The 6,887-nt window shown below is 41.1% G+C and overlaps 1 protein-coding gene across 1 annotated transcript in view; it reads left to right on the forward strand.

Annotated features, from left to right (window-relative positions):
- Nucleotides 1-3,979: 3,979 nt before the first annotated feature.
- Nucleotides 3,980-6,887, forward strand: part of gramd1bb (GRAM domain containing 1Bb) — a 71,857-nt gene continuing 68,949 nt past the window's right edge. Inside the window, exons 1-3 of the mRNA XM_025054951.1 lie at nt 3,980-4,049; nt 5,000-5,296; nt 5,373-5,809. The gene's annotated coding sequence lies outside the window, so the exon portion shown is untranslated. The remainder of the gene's footprint in view (nt 4,050-4,999; nt 5,297-5,372; nt 5,810-6,887) is intronic.

The following is a 6,887-nucleotide window of genomic DNA, read 5'->3' on the forward strand; positions in this document are numbered from 1 at the left end:
CCATTGGTCTCTGTCTTTATCCGCCAGCGCACCAGTGGTTTGGACTTTGTTCACATCCAGCTTTAAGGGTCAGTGGTCGCAGATTCTTCTTCTTCAGTTTTCACCTTGTCGTTCCAGAGCAGCACAAGTGAAGCAGGTTCATCCGTGGTAAAAATCCACCCCCGGTCGGGGCAGACGCCGGTGTAGATTCTGTAACCACCTCTGCTTTTATATGATATTGTACATAAAGAAAGATAAACGCACATGATGTCAATAGGTCGGAGGATGAAGGGACTTATTGTTCACGTGATCAGGTTGAAGAAAACTACCTTCGTCTTTGATGATGTCCCATCGTTTGATTCCATTGGTCGGCGTTATTTCTTGTTTTTTTTTTCAGACATCGCCGACAGATCCAACCGTCAAATATCTTCCGTAGTCCTTACACGAAAGGCACCTTTGGTTCGCCCTGACCTTTGATCTCCTCTACCGTCCAGCTTTAATGTCCGCGCGGACGAAAGATTATTTTGAGCAGTAATTTAATATTCACCGCAGCGTCAGGAATAGCACCGGGCACCAGACGCAGTCCAGATCGGTTACATGCTGTCATTGATAGGATTCATTGATTTTCTCTCTGCACAAACAGAGGGGGGGCGGGGGGGAAGAGGGGGAGGGCTTCACTTTAGAGTCAATGATTTAAAAAAAATATTTTTAGACCAAAATAAAACTCAGAACTTGTATTTTTAACACCAGGACACATGGTTTGTGAAGTGAAGGTGAAAAAAAAACAAAACTTTTTATTTACAGCTTCAAATGAATGACAGTTGAGCAGAGAAGCTCGTGTACGACCGGGTCCACGTGCACGCCAGCATGCATGAATTGGAATGACAGTAAGTGTGTATGCAGGAGAGTGTGCATGTGAATTTAGTGTCGGCCCTTAGGCCACACCCACGTGTTCCCGTAGGAGTCAATCAAGATGTGGAAAAGGAACCAATCAGCTTCATTTATTTTATTTTTTTTATTTGATGTGTTATAAACTGCAAACTTTTATTTTCTTTGACTTCACACAACGAATAAATGTGACGTCACTTTCCTGAGACCAATCATGTTGACCATATAGAACCGCTCCTAGCTCTGGAGGCCACGCCCACATTCCATCTCCTGGCCTCTGGCAGGTACACGAGAAACCGGTGCACGTGTGGAAACACAAGCGCCACTTTTTTTTTTTTTCTTGTTTTTTTAATGCCAAACGCACCGAGAGAAAAAAAACCCAACAACACATAAAACAACTCGTTATTTTTCTTTCATTGGAATCAATTTGATGGATTAAATGTCTGGTGGTGTTAGAACTGACTGATGAAGCCTGGACGCTGGAGAGAAGGGCAAACTCCACCGCACCACCCACGACACACACACACACACACACACATGCATATAAACCCACACTTTTTTTTGAAGTAGTGCTGGGTCTGAGGGGATTGATCTGGAGTCCAGGCTCCGACTTTACCGCGTATGGAGATGGTGGAGAAGGATGAGTGAAGTCTTCCAGATGTTAAATTCCTTCAGGCTTGATTTTTTCTCCCAGCCACTGAGAGTCTCAGGTGGAAGATCGGTCCAGGTTTATGAGCCCTCGTGCCCCCACCCCCACCCCCCCACATCCTCCCATCCGTGTGTTTGCAGCGCTGTGGTTCAGAGGAGAACAGACCTTCACCAAACACGATCCATTTATTGTCAGCACTCGCTCGTTCCTGCGTTCACTCCAGGAAAACCATCCACAACGTTTTTTGCGTTCTGATGAGCGTTTTTTATTTGTGGTTAAAGCTGTGGAGCGGGGCAGGAATGAGGCCGGGATGTTGTTTAGCCTTGTGTCTCGGTGTGAGGGAACGTGGATGCATCGTTACTTTGAAGGAGGAGATGAATGAGGTTGACGAAGGACCTGCATGTCACGGAGACTGAGCGGAGGAATGGGAATGCTTACCTTTGATGTAACATAACTGTATAAGGATTAAAAATAAAAGAAAATCTACAATTGTAAATATACTCACCGAGAGATTTTATGAAGCTTTACTCTTTTTTTTTTGTAATTTTCAGTCGTTTGTTTTTGGGTTTTTTTTGCACTTTTCAGTGTGAAACGTTCATCACCGGCCCACGTGGGCTTCATGTTCGGTTCATTGTTTTCGAGTCAAAGAGATAAACGTGAAAACGTTTTCTCTGGATGACGTCACTGAAGACACCTTTGGTTTCTCTGCCCTCATCTGAACACTTTGATTTTGTAAAACAAAACTTTTATTTCCGCCTTTGTTTTGATGAAAGCGATCCATGTAAATATCACAAGTAAAAAATGTATATTTTTACGATTTCTGAGTTATAACTCTCATTTGCAAATAAAATACTCAATTACAACCTACCTGCTCTCATGTTGGACGTCGTGTGTTCACTTGTGACATCACATTTCATCCTGTTTACATCACTGAAGTGAGACAGACGTCAGAGTAGAGTGGACACAGGAAACAGAATGTCAACAATAGACGAAAACCAATCGTCCAATCACAGCTGAAGGAGCGACGCAGTGGGAATGTCGACCTCCAGTCACTTCAGGTCCTTGGACTCTTCATACTTTAGTCTGATTTCACTCACAGTGTGAAGAACCGTAAGAACAGATCAGAATCAGCAGACGGTTCTGCACAAAGGTTGAACTTTTCACAGTGTCCTGTAGAGGGAGACAGACCTTCATTCTTTTGTTAATATACTGTGCTTTAAGAATGTTCCTTAAATTAACAGGAAACTCTGGATGAGTTTGGTCCAATGTTCCTTAAATTAACAGGAAACTCTGAGTTTGGTCCAAGTGGTGAGTCTAAGGACCAGAGAACCAGAACCAAACCGGTAACTGGTTTCATTTAATCAAATCTGAGATTGATGTTGAGAAGGAGAACACATTTTCTGATGTTTTGTTTCTTGGCTAATTGGCATTAATTGAAAAAATGTTTTAATTAGTTTTTCCTGGTCTGGACACTCGACCGTACAAAGACAACCTTCCTTACCATAGTTTTTCAAATCCATCGACTGGTGGCGGAGCTGAAAATTAATCATGGGGAGGTGTGTGTGTGTGTGGGGGGGGGGGGTTGCCCCTTTTGATCCCTGTTGATCCCCTGCCTCTCAGTGTGACCAGGCCCAGGGTCAGTGATATCTACTGACCTGTCAGACACTTATTGACTGACATTCATCTCTTCCCTCTTGAAAATGTTCTTACGCTGACACTCTGACTATTGAACTGACACAATGTGTGGGACGGAGCTGCTGCAACAACCAGCGGGGGAGGGTCGGCGGGGGGGTGACATTATCTTCAAGGACACACACTCACACATACACACTCGCAAGTAGCTTGATCAGGTGGAATGATCTGGGTTAGTTCACACTGAATGATTACCAATATTATTATTATTAGAGTGTTTTTGGAGTTTTGTGACATCTATATATTTTGAAATATTTTAATGATTTTTTAAGATTAAATCTTTCTGAATAAATACACAAATTATTACAAATACATACTATATATACATATATAAACATTTTGACAGAATGGAGGAAATTATAAAACAAATAATACAAAACAATCACATTTATTTATTTTTTAATCTGATTTAGGAACTGATCGGAATTTCATTCTGTAAATATTTAAAATATTTAACAGTACGTAAAGTGAAGTCTCCACTTCGTTGTGGCCTGGATAACATTTTCTTCTTTGTTGGAAATGGACTTTATCACTAATCAGTAGATTTCATTTTCTGAGTCTCCACAGAAAACTTCAATCTGATTAAAGAACAGATTCAATCTGTCGACGTAGAGAGAACCGCTGTCTTTCATGGTTCCTGGCTGTTTGTTGTTGTTATTGTTGTTTGTGTGTCTCTAACACGACCATACATGAGTGTCTTTGCCTAAAGCGCCCTCTAGTGGAACCTGGAAAGTCGACCTAATAGTTAGTCCGGCTGAGGGGGTATGTGTGTGTGTGTTTGTGTGAACAGAAAATACAACCAACCGTCGTGGTGTTAAAACCAGGATTTCTCTTTTAAACGGTGAGTTTTCACTGACATCATCAGAGTGAATCTTCTCACACCGATTATAATTAAACTGTGACCTACATTTAAATTATCTTCCGCTCTCTGACAACAGAGCTAATTATGCCGCTGCCATACTTTTATCCGCAGAGGTTAATGGCTGCTATTTTCAAACCTGTTTCCGGCAGAAACTCCCGCTCATGAACTTAACGTTTCTCTGGAAACAGACGAAGACAAGGGGGGGAATATTATGACTTTGTGGGGGTGAAATTGTTGAATGTTCAAGTCTGACTGGAAGATTAGCATTAATGTAGCTGTGACGTCACAGATGAACGAGAGGTTCTACTGACTTCGATGAAATGAAAAGGCGGGCTGAGGCGCGTGCACGGCTGCCCGTACACTCGTGGAACTGATTAGTCTGTCGGTTTGAAGGATTGGTCTATTAATAAAAGGAGAAAGAAAATGAAATTAACTCTGGTTATAAAGTCTTTACCACGGAGGAGATTTAAACGTCAGACTTAAATACGACCTTCGAATACAAACGATTTTCCTGACGTCGATTAGCGCGGTGTTAGCTGTAGCATAACAGCACAAACCGAAAAAACAAAATGGGAATTATGAACAGATCGTGGAGAAATTACATGAAGAGATGAAGTCTCTATTCTAGTCTAGATTGATTATTTTAAAATATTTCCATTCGTTTGGTAAAAAAATATTTTTATTTCTTTTAAAAGTTTCATTCAAGTTTGGTAAAAAAAAAAGTTTTAGTTTTATTTATGATTTTAAAGTTTTATTATTTTAAATTTTTATTTCTTTTAAAAGTTTCCTTTTTTAATGGTTTAAAATTAATGAAATAAACTTGTCAAAGCCTCAGAGGTTCAGTTCATTTTCATATATCTTTTCATTTGTACAATAACCATCTGCTTTAAAAGTTAAAAACACAGTCGTGGTTCGATTCCCATCCACAGAGTTGTTGGCCGACCAATCAGATCCACCTGATCCACAGACAAACCTGCAGCTCATCACATACATCACAGAGAAGGAAACAGGAAGTAGAAGGAGGAAGATCCTGGGATCCAAACAGAACAGATTTAACACTGATAAGAAAAAATCTTTATTTTTATAAAGTCACATCAACTGATGACTACTTTTCTTTGTTGTTGACAGTTTCTTTTTCTCCTCAGTGTCCTGTCCTGGTTGACCTGATCACATACACACACACCTGATCACATGATTGGTCACAGGTTTTCCTGCTGTCAGTCAAAGTAAGTCTGGAGAAAAAAAAGTGTCTTTTTAGTGTAAGTGAAGTGAACTATTGTGACACAAATGTGACTTCTGCAGGTTAACCATCACTTAACCTCCACACCACCGCCCGGGGCCCAGTGACCTGTGGTTGACCTTCAGGGATGGACGTTCTACGTCTCTTTGTCAACGTGGATTTGCTCAAGGACAACTCTAGGACACCAGTGTCCTCTGTGGGACATGAATCAGTGCCACGTCCTCCTGCAGCAGAGACGCTGCTGCCTAAGTTGGTCACACACACACACACACACACACACACTCAGATTGCTCACACTCTCTGCCGGCTGCGGTGCAGCTTCACTCTGAGCGGAGCCTGTAGCCGTTGACACCATGGCCCTGAAGCACCACCTCATCCCCACCCTGAGGCTGCAGGAGTCGGCAGAAGACGGGACGTTCAGGAGCGTCACCTTCAGACCCTTTCAGCACGGACTCCACCATCGCGGGAAGTCGAACTCGCCGAGTCGACATCGTCACAGGTAGGACTGATTTTATCTTTACTTTAAGTTTGGTTTGTTAGGTGTCACGGCAACAAGAGAAAAGGAAGACGGAGGTGGTGTAATATGGTTGTCATGACGACCAGGTGAAGTATCGGCCTCCATCGGCTGTAATGATAATTAATAATCCCATAATAATCAAACAAATACAGCCCTTCAGTTTTAACATCTGAAGTTTACAGCAGCAGGAAGAAACAAAACAAAAATAAAACACAGAAGTATTTTTTTTATTGTCGGTTGAACATTCTTTATATCCTGACTTTGTTTTTCCTGAAATTTTTACCAAAATCTGGAAAAAAACAAACAGATTAAACTTTCAAAATTTTGTTGCTATAATATTTGAAAATGGTTTTACATTTGCATTGTATATATAAATATATGTGCATTTACGTATCATATGTGTGTGTATATATGCATATACGCATTCATATTTATGTATATATGTAAAGTACATTTTATTATTTAAAAACAGAAATTTACTTTTATTTTTTAAATTGTCTTGTATTCTGAGACTCTCTCTCTCCCTCTCTCTCTGTCTCTTTTCCTCTCTCTCTGTCTCTCTCCCTCTCTCTCTCCCTGGTAACCAACACTGATTTCCGACTCTTCTCTGTGGATGATGTTTGTTTCTGACTAATGACAGACTGGCTGATTGGCTGATTGTTCAAAGGTAATTAAAGACTGGGGGAAATGAGCGTTTCAATTAGCGGCTGATTAGAACAACATGTATTTATATTTATATTCCAGTAGAGTTGGTGCCCAGTCACCGCCTGACAGGATGAGAGGATGATGTCATAATGAGGTCATCGCCATCACTGGCAGATATAAGTCTGAGCACATGATTGGACGTCAGCCCCGCGCATCACAGATATATTCACAAAAAATATATTTCCACATCGGTTCCTCCAGTCCATTCTTTCATCTACACTTCACGTCTTTCTGCTCTGATCGACAGATAAACCACCAACACGACATGTTATGTTAACATGTTACGTTATATGTTATGATGATGCAACATTCTTTCTTGGCCGACGTTCACGTCAGTTCATGATTGGTTTTCTTT

Source organism: Cynoglossus semilaevis, chromosome 4 (genome assembly GCF_000523025.1).
Source record: "Cynoglossus semilaevis isolate Cse_v1.0 chromosome 4, Cse_v1.0, whole genome shotgun sequence".
Classification (NCBI taxonomy): Eukaryota; Metazoa; Chordata; class Actinopteri; order Pleuronectiformes; family Cynoglossidae; genus Cynoglossus; species Cynoglossus semilaevis.